The sequence below is a fragment of the Tympanuchus pallidicinctus genome, unplaced genomic scaffold, assembly GCF_026119805.1.
Source record: "Tympanuchus pallidicinctus isolate F22 unplaced genomic scaffold, pur_lepc_1.0 scaffold16, whole genome shotgun sequence".
NCBI lineage: Eukaryota > Metazoa > Chordata > Aves > Galliformes > Phasianidae > Tympanuchus > Tympanuchus pallidicinctus.
Window position 1 is genome coordinate 28,390,328 of NW_026294679.1, and position 13,783 is coordinate 28,404,110.

Genomic DNA, 13,783 nt, shown 5'->3' on the forward strand with positions numbered 1-13,783 from the left:
GGTTGAGTTGGTGATCTTGGGGAACACGGGCCTGACAAAGAGCAGAGTCAGGTTGCTGTCCATGACATGGGGTTGGAAGGTAGGCATCTTTAAGGTCCCTTCCAAACTAAGCCATATGATAAGGAGGGAATGTTGTCATTCTTTTAATTTTGCCTTTCTGTACACTAACAAAATGTGCTGAGTCCTCTAACAGTACAGCTAGCTGGCAATAAACACTTCGTACGTTTTTGTGCTATTTTGCATGCCACTTTCTAACAGAACAAAGGTGAGGTTCATCAGAACTTCCCAAACCAGGCAAAAAGAAATTAAAATAAGATTTGAGAATGACTGATGGACTGATTGATGCCCACTAACTTTATTGCCAGACTTTCCTCCAAAGAAGGCATGGGAATAGCCTTCAAATGGTGTTTTTTTGACTGTTTCCAACAGTAAATAAAACAACCAAAGCCTATGTTACAGGCAGGGTTAATTAGTGTACTTAGAAGGACTCAGAGAGGTCATAGGTAAGTACATTCCCCAGCTGTGTTTTAGTGCTCATTGAGACTATCTGGTATCCCAACTGAGAAAAAAAGCTACAGATTTTTGGGAACTATTTCTCCTCTCATTTCACTTTCTATCTATCACCTTCTAAACTGTATTACTGCAATCACAGTGTTCTTGTAATTTATGTACATTACAATTAGTATGTAACATCTGCAATGCTGCAAATGGATACTGCATTTTTACATGAATTTAGCCACACCTGCATCAGTATTTCCAACAAACACAGGCATGAACTAAAACATGAATACATTTTTGGAAGTGGTTCGTATTTTAAACTGACCAGTTTAATTGCGTCTCATGCTTGAGCATAAGGTGAACAGGCCCTATGAGTAAGTGCTTAGCCAAAGCTGAAAGCACAAGCAAACCCTGCTTGGTGGCATTATTCTTACAACTTCAAAGCAGCGTGTTACCATCATTAAATACAGCAATCAAAAAAGCAATAATTGTAAGTAATAACGGTACTGTACCATGTAATAGCCTTTAATGTAGGTTCCCTATCCACATCCATAAACTTCAGGCTGATAGTTTTAGCTGCCACTTTCTTCTTTCCCATTTCCTACACTATATGTAAGGTCATATATCATTTTTTATTAGTAGAATCACAAAGAAAAACAAGCAAGCAAACAAACAAAACAGTAGTTCAGTAGTTCAATGGCCTAAATGCAGAAGTACAGCTAAAAAAATTCTCCTCCACACTCAGTGAGTTACTCCAAAGCTCTGCTATCTATCTCAGCAATACTGATTCCTGCTTCTTACATATTAAGTAGAAAATTCTCCCCACTTATTTGTACTGGCTCAGTACAAAGTCAATAGATGAATTTCACCAAGAAGTTGCTTCTTTGGAAATGTTTTTTATGGAGAAAGCAAAGAAATGGCAAACGGGAGAAAAGATGTCAACTGTTTTAGGGTTTCATCTTTTCAAGGATCTTCTCCCTTTTTGGTTTGAGGTGACTTTCCTTCTGATTAGAATTTCTGTGTAGCTCTGGAAATGCATCAGCAACATCTGAAAGAGTGCTGAATAGAAAGCTTTTGCCAATAATTTTGAGTATGTAAGTAAGTACTTTCTTCTGTTCTTTTCTTCCGTTTCCAAGTAGACCTTCACAGAGTGCTCCTCTTTTTTTTTTTTAAACAGTCTCTCCTTTTTTCCTCGTCATCACAAATGATAATGCTGAACTACTCTAAAGCTTCCCTTGCTGGCTCATCTCATCGATTTTTAAAGTCCAAAACCTGAAATTGCTTTCAAAAGCTCTTAATTGGTTTGTCCTGGCTTAGCATATGACTTGTCGCATTCTGGGAGGTTTTGTCTGGTTGTTTGCTTAATCCTCCCATAACTGTCGTGTTGATCTAGGACACTTTACATCAAGGGTTGCAAAAATGACACCATGGCACTCTGTGCGTCTGTGTTTGAGCAAAAAACCATCTGTCTGGAGTCTCTGAAGGATTGCAACTCATCCGCTTCAAGGAAGGGGTCTTCTAGTGATTTAACCTCCTGATTCTACAGAGGGTCTGTAGATAGAAGCACATTCTCTGTAGCTCCTGGTAAGTGAAGCACAGTACTTTGAGGAGAAAAATCTATGGTTCCCCCATCCCCTTCTTCAACACACACACACACACACACACAGTTCTAAACACACTTCTATTTTTCTACAATTTTTACTTTACTGCTACAGTATGCAAGCAGAATAAGAATTAAAAAGCTATTAGATGACATTAATGTGGTCCACAAAGCAACTACTTTTAGAACATCATACTTAAGGGAATTACTGTTCCATATTTGCAAAAGTGTCTGATTTCATTATGACCTTTTCTCTTTCATTGTTTGTTTGCCGTTTACCCAAATTTATACAATTGAATTTTCCATTGTATTACAATGTGCTGAGCAAACAACTTCAGTGCCTGCATGATTTTATTTTTTATTGATGTCTCCTGGAGTGCTGAGCCTCTGGACTGAGGGTACCTTGCAAATGTGAATCTCAAAGGACTTAACCTGTTTAGAGTTACCAAACAACATTTAACTTCCTATGCATAAGGATAGTAATTGCTGTTGGTTCCTAAATGAAGTTTCAGCTTGCCTGTATTTTCTTGGAAACTCCACCTCCTTAAAAATCAGTAGTTTTATTTACACTTTTGAAGTTATTTGCTAAGTTCTTCACTGCAGGAAATTCATTTCTCCAGCCACATGTTTGAGAAAAGGTGAATGCTGTCTGGTAAGGAACAATTAAAACTTGTGACACAGTCCTGAAAGCAGCCAAGTCTAGGAGCAAAGGTTATGGGTGGAGTTCACCTTGATTCATTCTGTGCTTCTCTAGGGGGAAGACGTGACCTTATATATCCGCTGGGAGTACAGAGGAGCACTGCAACTCTGTGGTCAGTGCCCCTACTAACTGCTGATCTGGATTTATGCACTTTTAGTTCACATGCCTATAAAAACCATATGTTTCATCAGATACCCTCTCAACCAATCTGGAAATACAGTCAATGAGAAAATAGATTTCAAGTGCATTTCTGTGTCCTTGCACAAGAGCCATCAGGTTTTTTAGGCAACTGCTCACTATTAATTATTGTGGACTGCAGACTTTGGTGAGCTGTGTTTAAAAGGAAGGCCACCGCTTAGGGGTCATCATTTAAGGATGACGAGTTCGGTGGGCTCCACTTTACACTTGAGCCTAATGGAAACTGTTTGATTGAGGAGGACTTGTCCCAGTGATGGTCCCTCATTATCAAAGTGGGATTTTGAGATCCCTGGAAAAAAAAACCAAACAACAAACAGGCTTGAAAACAGAAACACCAACTGACAAACGCAAGTTCCAGTCAGTTATATTTGCTATCCTTGAAGAGAAAAACATTATTTTACTGAAAAGCTTTATAGACTTCACTTTTCAAAACCTTCCATGTAGTCTACCAGGCTGCAATTCATCAAGAAATACATTTGATGTTAGTCCGAGAGGCACTTTTATAACTTGTTCTATCTCTGAGAACATAACTGAACATAAAGCAAAGTATCCAGTTGCTAATAGGTTGATAGGATAAAGGGGTTTGATGAGAACAGAAATAATCCTGAAGGCAACTTTACCAAATGTCTGGGAACAGTTTGCAGCTGCTCGGGGTGCTGAGTTGACGTGCTGTCAATAGTGGCAGGAAAATAGGCTGTCTCCCTCACTCTCCCATTGACTTACTCATAGGCTGCATCTGACCAGCAGTAGAAAATCCAATTGTACTGGAAGGCAAAGGGAACACAAGGGCATAGGAAGAAGTTGTGATACCAGCTGTGCATTGAGTTGGCAAGCTTCCCCAGCAGCCTTCACTTGACATGAAATCTGCCATGCCTCGATGGACATCTGAAAGGAGAGTGAGGTCCCAGAGATGCTGCTTATGAATTCAGGCAGCATTATATGAAGATGAGAAATGTATAAACAGCAGAGATGCTGGAGGTCTGTGTCCCCAGTCAAACAGGTACAAACAAGGTAAGTAGGAATGGTGCTGTCAACAACACTGTTTTGACTATTGATAATTAATATATTTACTATATACAACTGAGTTTATCTGGAGGCATCTTATATTCAATGTTAATATTTTATTAAGGGTACGCTGTCTCTTCGATGTGCTACATAATTTAGCTGTGGAGATCAGGGATGTGCCTCATTGCTGGCCTTTGCTGTGACTGCTAACGAGGGCACCATCTGCCTCCTGGCCTGACTGAAATTTGCTGCCTTGGTCCCTAGACGGCTGAACAGGCCTCGTGCCTGGTCCTTTGCTGCTCTCAGTGTGATATTTCCACCTGACAGCACCCTGTGTTTATAGCAATTAGATGGCCATCCTGCAGAATGCCTTGTAGGAGAGGCAAATGCAGCGGGGTGAGGGTGCCCAAGGCAGCAGCCTCATGGGGTGCTATGGGACTGTAGTGGGGTGGTATCCCTAACTGGACTCACCTGAGGGTGACCCTCGGGCAGAAATGTGGATCCTAGGAGACTGACCAGGGGTTGCATACCATGTGTTCTTCCTAGCAGTACCTTGGCACGTCAGCAGGACATGGCAGCATGGCTGGTATCAATGGGGTTGGCAGTCTGAAAGTACCACAGAGCAGGCTGCTTTGCTGCTGGCATTGCAAAACTCCTTTTCTGTGTGTCATTAGCTTATAGCTTAACCTGCCATTAGTTGCTGGTTGGACACCTGCAGTCCACAGCTGTTTCATGCTGCCATGTGGTCTAAGAGCTAATATTCCAAATGAATGCTCAAAAGATTGTCTCCTCACCTGCCAGTAGTTAACATTTCATCTCCTCAGCCACGTCCAAACCTCATGCTTGAGACAGAAAATTCTACGTGGTCAGTCTGCTGTGTTTGTGTTTTACTTCATGGTAAAGAGAACGTGTTCTTAAACATTGCTTACCTATGGCATCTGACCAAGTAATTAGGCATGCAGAAATAGTTAACATACATAAACAATTTGTATTTATGTAGTACTTTCAAGGTGACATCAGTGGTGTTCATATCATCCATTTGAGGTTCAAATTCAGAAAAGATTTAGGTTACCAATTATTTTAATTTGGATTCCAAAAATAAGAATCTGTGTTGAGAATGGGCACACATACCAACTGGCAACCCTGAGCTCCTAGTCATGTTTTCCCAGGCACTTTTACATGGCTTGCCAAGAGGAGCTGCTGGCAGAGCAGCCCACCTCACTCCTGGCACTGTGGCAGAGCAGCATGCAGCCCTTCTGCTCCCTTCAGCAGCAGGTGCCCGAAGCTTACCCTATTGCCTTCATAGAGATACTGATAGTGCTTCTGAAGGCAGCTGAGGTATTTCAGGACTAGGACCAGGGATAGACCTCTGTGAGCACCCATCAACAACACCAGTATCCTGTTTGGTTTTGTTTTTTCCCCTTGAATTCAGGCCAAGGCAAAGGATACAGCATAGCACTTTGGGTGTATTTGTGTGCTCAAGGCTCTGGGCCTTGGAGCAGCCCCCATTGGGCACCAGGACACACCAGAGCACCAAGGACACACTGACTCACTCACCTCTTGCACTTTTATAAGTAGAGTTGCAGTTGAGGTATGTGCTGATGTCAAACACAATGAAACCATTACGGTGTTGCGAGTCGCCTGAGTGTTCTTTTGAATTTAATTATTTAAATGACCTGCTATTGTTTCCAAATTAAAATTTTAAGCTTGCTAAATGGGTGCCATCCTGGGTTAGTTGTTACAGTATCGTGATTAGTGCTGACAGTAGTGGAGTCGATGCAAGCACAGGGGGAATCTCAACTCTCTGCTTTCTGAGCACTGTATGTATGGACCAGCCCTGCACTCGTGTGCATGGGCACTGCTTGAAGACTTGTAGCTGAGTGTTGGAGCCAGCTAAGGCCTCAGAGCCAGGGCTGCCATGCCTTGTGCACAAAGACACAAGAAAATGCAGCATGAACACCCCCTTTTAAGAACCACAGCTCTTCTTACCCCATGCAAGTCCAGGATGAATGGCCTAGCTGCCACAGGCACACAGAGAAAAGTTCTGCTATTTTTTCTTGTAGACAGACAAATCTTAGTCAAAAATAGAGCTAACAGTGTTTAATTCAGCCACAGAAATACAGACCTATACAAGTGTCAAATGCATGTCTTCCCTGTAGTTCTGGACAGTGGAACCAATGGTAACACCTTTTGTTGTTTGTATCAGAACATGTAAATCAGCAGGATTTAATCAAACATTTTCACATAACTTTATAATTAGGACAAAATAATGCATGAATTCTTTTTCAACGCAACTGACGTCTGTCGCTCAGCATTGTTAGTGTTTGATTTATTTCAGATTGTTTTAAATGTCACGTACCCCTAGTGCAGAAGAGATGACTCTCAGTAAAAGTCCAGGATTGAGCTGCTCCTCTAATTATAATAATTGTATTTACAAAGGGGCAGCAGGTTCCTCTCATAGGGAGAAATTTAATCTGCTCTGCTGTTAGCGATGTGCCGAATTTATTTTATTTTTTCACCTAATGAGTAGGTTAAAAAGTAAGAAGACAGCATTCTCCTCAGGAGAGAGATTCTCCCCAGGCAGAATGTGTATTTTAAAGTGACTGCCATCAATGTGATGCAGTGATAAACCTTCATCCCTAATGCAAGTGCTGGCAGCAGCTGAGGCATAATTTACGAGAATATATCCGAGGCTGACTTTTTCTAGCTTTTTGTAGCAATCTGAGTTCAATTCAAACCATAATCAGCTAATCACTGGCAATTTTCAGATATGAGTCAAGCTAATTTCAAGACAATCAGCCTTAGATAGTTTCATTGAACAGCCCTGGAGATGATGTTTATGTTGATGTCCGTTAGTATTGCAACTGACAGTAATGCATGCTCTGCAAAAAGGAAAACCACCGAAAAATTAAACCTTCTCTGGAATGAACAACTAAAAGTCTGTAAGTCTGAAGAATAGGAAGTTTATTTCTACACACTGGTGTTCCCCAGCAGGTGCTCTAACCCTAGAGTTGCTTTCATGCAAAGAGGCAGCATGTCATTTCAGGAATACTTACTTACCCTAATTTGAAAGCTTCTGTTCAGCACTGATTTTTCAAAACACGTGCTCTGTGTAAAAGCTGTGGAAACCAAAAAAATGGTCAGAATCTTGGCCACGCTGTGTGGCTGTCACTTTTTTTTTAAAAGTTTTGACTCAAACCACATGTGACTTTGCTGACATGCATCACCATGTTACATAAATGAGCCTTTAATGACCCGTACTTCCTTGATTTTATCTTTTTTCCCCCATTGTTTGAATTTATTTTCTTTTCATAGACTATGGAATTAGATATATGTAACAGCTCATCTGCAGAGAAATATCCCCTACAAGGCAGGAGGATGGTGCTTCTAATCACACGGCCAAAGTGCAATGTTGTGAGACTGAAATGGACAACCGAACCATATGATCAGCCTTCTTTTATGAGAACACTATGTCAGTCAGTCAGTTTATGACCTGAAATTGGATGGGAAAAGTCTGATCCTGGCCCTGCTGAATGCAAAGAGGTACTTTCTGGCATCTATTTCAGAGGTGGGAAACCCTGAGGCCTGTTTCTTGAAGCACTATATGACAAGGTTATAGCAGTATTAACTTCACTAAGAAGTATTAGTTTCATTTTGCCGTTCTGTTTAGGAGATACAGCTTTGGAGCTCCTGTCGTCGCATCCTCGACCTTTTGTGTGTCATTACCTTGAGACTGAAGTTTTGCTGTCCCTCCCCCCTCCTGCTGGGAGCTGAGCAGAGCAGCACTGCGGGCACCCAGTGCCCAGGTCCTTCCTGTGTCAGAGGCCTCTGTGGGCTCAGCACATCTTTGCAGCAGCAACCGAGGTTGGTGTTGAAGCCAGGAGAAGCATGTCTTACACACAGACCTGATGGTGACCACCACAAAGAGAGGATCCTTTTATCAACCCTATTATTAATTATACAAGTTAGAAAATAGCAACCCCTACAAATTTTGCTAAGTATTCAGATTAAAAAATACTACAGCTCAGTCACCACTTCATGCAGGCTGAGATGAAACCATAACACTAAAAACCATAACTCAGCTCCAGTGTCTGGCAATGTGATAATAAGTGCTTTGTACTAAGCAACAGCAGTTAGGAGACATTTGAACATCTGTCTCCCAGTTGGAGGCTGCATTACCTGTGTTCATGGAGTAAGGGGGGACCTGCAGTTGTAAAAACCTTTGCTGTTCTTCTGTACTCTCTGTACAAGAGTAGTTGAATGGCAACCAGAACGTTAACACAGCTAAAATAGAATATGGACTAATAGAAGAGTAACAGAATGCCATTTCATTAATTGGTACTGCTTTACTTGAGGAATTAGGTGTCACATCTTTGCTTCATTGTATCAGATTGCCCCTCTGCTACCATGTCACACTGCAGCAAAATGTAACAGAAATTGGTGGGAAGGTTCAAGCTCTACTGCAATACCACCAACATTTGCCTCTGATGTCATTGGCCAGCATAATAAAATAAGAGGTACTGTTTTCAGAACAGCCCTCATATATAGTGTATTATATATATTACATACATAATATAAAGAAGTATGCAATTAAAGCAAGATGTATAACGTACAACCTATGAAATATATCATATATCATTGAATTATAAAATATTATTTTGCATAATAATGTGTGAAGCCACAACAGCTGCTTCCAAAAGGCACTCCTTTCTGACAGCGAGTGTGCTAACTTGAGCATGTCAGACAGTGGATTCAGAATACCTTTCCATGCAGATTTTGCACAGTAAAATCCAGCAGCATAAATATTCATGGACATCAAATACAAAAGATATTTGTGCAAAATGAATACATTTTAAAAGGGTTGTAAAATATTCATAGGAAATGTTTCTAGCAGGAACCTATAATAGGGAGCTCCAAGACTGGAAGTTACTGCCACATCTCTCCTGCTTTAAGCACCTGGTTGCAGTGCAGTGATCCTCAAACCCCTGGGACAGGGATTCTGTCTAGATCTGAAAGGCACTTTTTAACTCCAATATAATGACCCAAAGACTTGGGTCATCAGGACGGAGTTGAACCACTGCAGTGGACTGTTCACGTATAGCAGTGTAATTTCAAGGTCTGCGTAGCCCATCTGTTGCTATGATGACGCTTTGCTTTGCAGGGTCCCTCAGCACCAGCTCTGGAGGACACTGCCACCCCTGTGCCTTCTCTAAAGCCACTGTAACCCCAGCTACGCAGACTCTGATGCTCTCTCAGCACACCTTCTGGGCTGCCGGAGCTCTGGTGCTTGTCACTGACTGATGCCACAGATGTGCTGCTATATCTAACAGCAGTTGTCTTCTTATCCCTTAAGATATCAAATTGAAATCAAAGATTTCAAATTCCCTTTCCATTCTCCTTGCTTTCTTTTTTTATTATTACTATTGTTTGCATTTTTTGCATTTGAATATCAAGTTTTATTCTAAATGGTTTGCATGCATTTGTAGCAGTGTCAAAGGGCACTGTGTATGCATGAACTTTGTGTGTATCAGGGATGAGCCTTGACTAACAGAAGGGAGATCTCTGGCACATTTCCATGTGAGAAGTCCTCTGACCTGAAAATGGCCAGAGGAGGGGACAGTATACTAAGGGCAAATCCCTGCATACTTGTTCTGTACTTTGCCATACCAGACTGCATGGCCTTCTGGTGCAGCCTGGTAGAGCTGCTCTGCTGGAAGTTTTTATACTCTCTCTGAGAATTGGCAAGAATGACCTCACTTTGGTGCTGTTATAGGTTGAGGTTAGAAATTCACTGAAAGAAATGTGGAATTCCTTTGAGCAAAACAAACAGAAGAGCAGAAAATCAAAGTTTTGGAATTAGAAGGAGGATTTGGTCCCACATTTAAACAACTCAGCCTTGTTTGTTTCAGATGAGCATTGGCTTCCTCTCCAGAGCTGGTTATTGAGCAGAAGGTAATCATTCCAAAGGTGAGGTGCTGGATATCAATTTTAACTCCCTTCTCCACTGTAATTTCTTTGAAAAAGATGAAATAAAGTGTGTATTGGATATGTACAAACACATGTTTCCTAGTGCATCAATACTATTATTAAATGATGCTTTCAACTCGTGGCAACAGCAGAGTCATAGAGGTCTTTTTTTCTAAGTCTGATGTGTGGAATATCTCAGTTAAATGTATGCAGTACTGGGTAAAGCACGTGGAGGGCTATAAACGGGATAAAAACAGGTTGTGCACTTAGCATGATTCTGAAATAATGTGTAAGGCACAGCTGATAAGGAAGAGGCATAAGACTATGAGAAGAAATGGAAGGGATGCAAAGGCCCAAGATGATCCTATGATTCATCCTGGTGATACATCCTTCTGAAAGACACAGCCTTGGAGTAGTTCTTGTGTTCATTAAATTATTCATGTTCCAGATGGCCACCCAAACACCTGGAAAGTCTACAACAAACTTCAGCTGTCTCCAGGCAAAAGCTTCAACTTAGAGTGCTTCTGGGGTGACTGAGGAAGGGGTAACCAGAGACACAGTTGTCTCATATGTGCTCTCATTACCACCAATGTGTTTACTGCCATATGGTGCCTTATGCCGAGATAACCTGTAAACATGTTAGCAGGAGTCTAGATAACATTTAGGAGAAAAATATTGTATCAGCCTAGCTGCTGATCACTACAGCTTGTAATTGTAAGCGTACCTTTTCTCATTGTTACAGCAATCTGCTCAGTTGACGTCACAGTTAAGTCTCATCTATGTCAAATTCTTTTCAGTAATATAATCAAAAGGTTATCTGTGGATCAGACAAAAATTGATGAATAAAATGGTATTTGCACTGAGTTGGCTGAGTGCTGCTATAGAATGTCTTAGGTTGGAAGGTCACCTTAAAGTACTTCAAGCAGAAAGTTTGTCTGCTATGGATGGCAGCTCATGCAGGCTTCTATCATAGTAAAAAGAGGACTGAATTGTCAGCACAACTGGTGTTTCTGCAATGTTAGTTGTGATGTGTGGGAAGTCAGTCTTTCCTAGCAAGGAACTACTTAGTAAAAAAGGAATTTCCAAGTAAGAGATTTCTCTCTCAAATCCTAATGAAATCTTTATACCTGACATCTACAAACACATGACTAAGCAACTGTTAACATGTACTGGGGTAACAGATCATAAGATGGAGAAGTAAGAGGTGAAGGTAATAGTGTTTAAAAACATTATTCAGATCACAGTTCAAAAAGAATCTGTTCTTTTGGAGAAGTCTTGTGCAGCAGGACTTGCAGGGAATTCTTCTAGACAAAAATGGATCACCTTCAACATTGGTTTAACACTGGCAAATAACCAACAGCTCCATGCATCATCACCACTTCTCCTGCGGAGTTCAAACTGAAGGTAATTTGCAGTGATACTTCCCTCCTCTCCCATCCCTTTTTTATTTCAGACCATTGCTGGAAGTATGCTCTTTGCTTTTCCTTTGCAAATAAGCTAAATCTTGTGTCTTGCTTGCAATGATTATACAGTATAAGTGCCAGTCAACTACAATGATAATCATGTAGTTGCACATAACAGATATTTGAACAAATGAAACTGTACAGTTAATTATGACCAGGTGTGTTTTGATACAGCATTTAAGCCTTTGAATTATCCATTATGATTTCACTCACGTTTTTACTCTAACACGGTAACTGACTCAGTGAAAAATCACAGACAGCTATGTATACTGGTCAGTCTAGAGCCCTCCCTCCCTGCCTTCTGACTCTACTTTATCTAACCTACTCTACCTGACAACATTCCCAACTATCGGACAAAGTTCAAAGCATGAAATGCATGGATTATTTTTTTTTTCTATTTTATGTATTTTCCTAATGTTTGAGGCCACTGTAAAAAGTCTTTGTAAGGAGAAGGATTAATGTTGTAAAAATAACTTAACTTACTTAAAAAACAAACAAACAAAAAAGACTATTACAATATTTTTGTTTTATATAGATATTTTTATCCTTGGGGCATTTACTTTGCTGAACTGTAGTGCCAAAAGTTTCATCTGCCCATGACATACACAGCCACAGTTTGCAAGCATTACTCTCAGCCATGCCTACCTACCACTACTTCAAGAACAACTCATGGGTATTCCACTTTAACACAGCAACTCTTCCTTATTTATGTGTTTAACTGTGAAGACATTTGACTACCTCTCTCCCTGCCACAGACTTTGAAAACCATCCCACACAAATGTACTTCAGTGCCCTCACTTTCCCTTTTTTTCTTCTGTCCCTTGCCTTTCTCTTGCTTTCCCATTATCTACCTCCCCAGCAATAATTTGCAGTACACTTCTTTGCTTTTCTTTCCAGCGCAGTGAATGTCTACTTTAAATTCCACCTTGTTTAAAGATAAGAAGAATGAAAAGAAAAATTGCCACAGAACAAACTATTCTTCCAGTCCAAATATAAAATAAAAGCCATCTTATTTTTAGATCATGTGTCATTTTCATGATTTCTTTCTCTCTCGATGACTGTGAGGCAATGAGAAGAGGCCAGAAATTACTTTTTTTGCTTCCCCTAAAAAAATACATATTCAGAGCTTTAACTAACCCAATTTCTCCATCATTGACTCATCCATGACCATACTACAGTGGAGCCCCAATTACCTGATGTGTGTGTCAGCTATCAGTAGTCTGTATCCTGGCAATTAGCCTACTGTAATGGCACCAGCAGCATGATGCTGTAATTTTTTAAGTTCCAAGCCTAAGCACAGAACATAGCAGTAAAAGTAAGAGAAGCCAGGCTTCTCTTCGGGTGAGAGCACGTTGTGGACAATGGCGATTGGCTGAGAAAACAGCATTGCCATTACTTTCAGGGCACAATTAGAAACAGAACATTCTGAGTATTAAATATTTGCCTTTCACTTTAAGTTGCCTTTAAAAACAAAGCTTTTATTTCATACTACCATGACTGCTTGGTATCAGAAAGCCTTTCCGGTGTGTAAATATAATCATCCGCTGACTTTCTCTAAACATATTGCCATCCCAGGAGGAGAACGCATGAATACATCCAATATTTAAATCCTTTCTTGTTTCCTCTCAACTGCAGCAAAGAGAGGATATTATTGAGGGATGCTGCTAGCAGGTGTGCATGACACTGTTGTTGTTTGCCCCTTGGGACCCCTGGTTACTGCTGAGAAGGTGCAAGGAGCAGGAGCGGATGTGAACGGCGTGGCTGCACTGTGCCTGGGGTGGCTGCTGCACTGCTGCATGCCTGCTTGCAACCTGGCACAGCGTGCCACTGCAGAAACGTTGCTTTGCTCTGACTGCTGTGAATGTCTTCTGTGTTAGCTTCGGCATTGTGCCTGCCCACTTACCTTGTCACTTAGCTTCGCTGTTCACTGTCTAAGCCATTACATCATCTCCTGTTTCTACCTGAGTCCTAATCCCTAAGCATCCAGATGCTGTCAGCCCCACACACAGAACCAGCCCTGCTATGCTAAACATACCCCACCGTCCTCTAGCAGCTTGTTCTTAAAAATAAAACTTCCCATTTCTGCAAAAGAATGCTAATGTCTCTAGTTGAGGAGCTGCAATAAATTCTTCCTCTTGTAGCATGCAGCTATCAATTAGTGCTGGTACCTAATCTGAATGTTTTAAAGTCTGATAGATCTATTAATAGAAAAACACCAGGCATCTAATTTCCAGATACTCAAAAAATTAATTTCAATTCTGTTCGACTGGATTTCTATTTAAAATTACCATGCATATTTTTCTGCTAAGCTGTGTTTCTTTATCCTGACATTATCAGGATTAAGTGCAGATA

At 40.8% G+C, this 13,783-nt stretch overlaps 2 long non-coding RNA genes across 4 annotated transcripts in view; one reads left to right on the top strand and one right to left on the bottom strand.

Annotated features, from left to right (window-relative positions):
• Positions 1-1,969: 1,969 nt before the first annotated feature.
• LOC128078089 (uncharacterized) lies at positions 1,970-9,343 on the top strand. 3 transcript variants are annotated; one of them, XR_008205289.1, is made up of 5 exons: positions 1,970-2,082; positions 3,726-4,007; positions 7,317-7,544; positions 7,649-7,865; positions 9,163-9,343. It is a non-coding gene; the product is annotated as an uncharacterized LOC128078089 (long non-coding RNA). The 3 variants fall into 3 exon arrangements; XR_008205287.1 differs by lacking the exon at positions 1,970-2,082 and having other exon boundaries at positions 3,643-4,007; XR_008205288.1 differs by lacking the exon at positions 1,970-2,082 and having other exon boundaries at positions 3,643-4,007; positions 7,672-7,865.
• LOC128078093 (uncharacterized) overlaps positions 3,643-13,783 on the bottom strand; it is an 83,528-nt gene continuing 73,387 nt past the window's right edge. Inside the window, exons 4-5 of the long non-coding RNA XR_008205295.1 lie at positions 7,062-7,120; positions 3,643-3,760 (exon numbers count right to left, since the gene is read on the bottom strand). This is a non-coding gene — a long non-coding RNA (uncharacterized LOC128078093). The remainder of the gene's footprint in view (positions 3,761-7,061; positions 7,121-13,783) is intronic.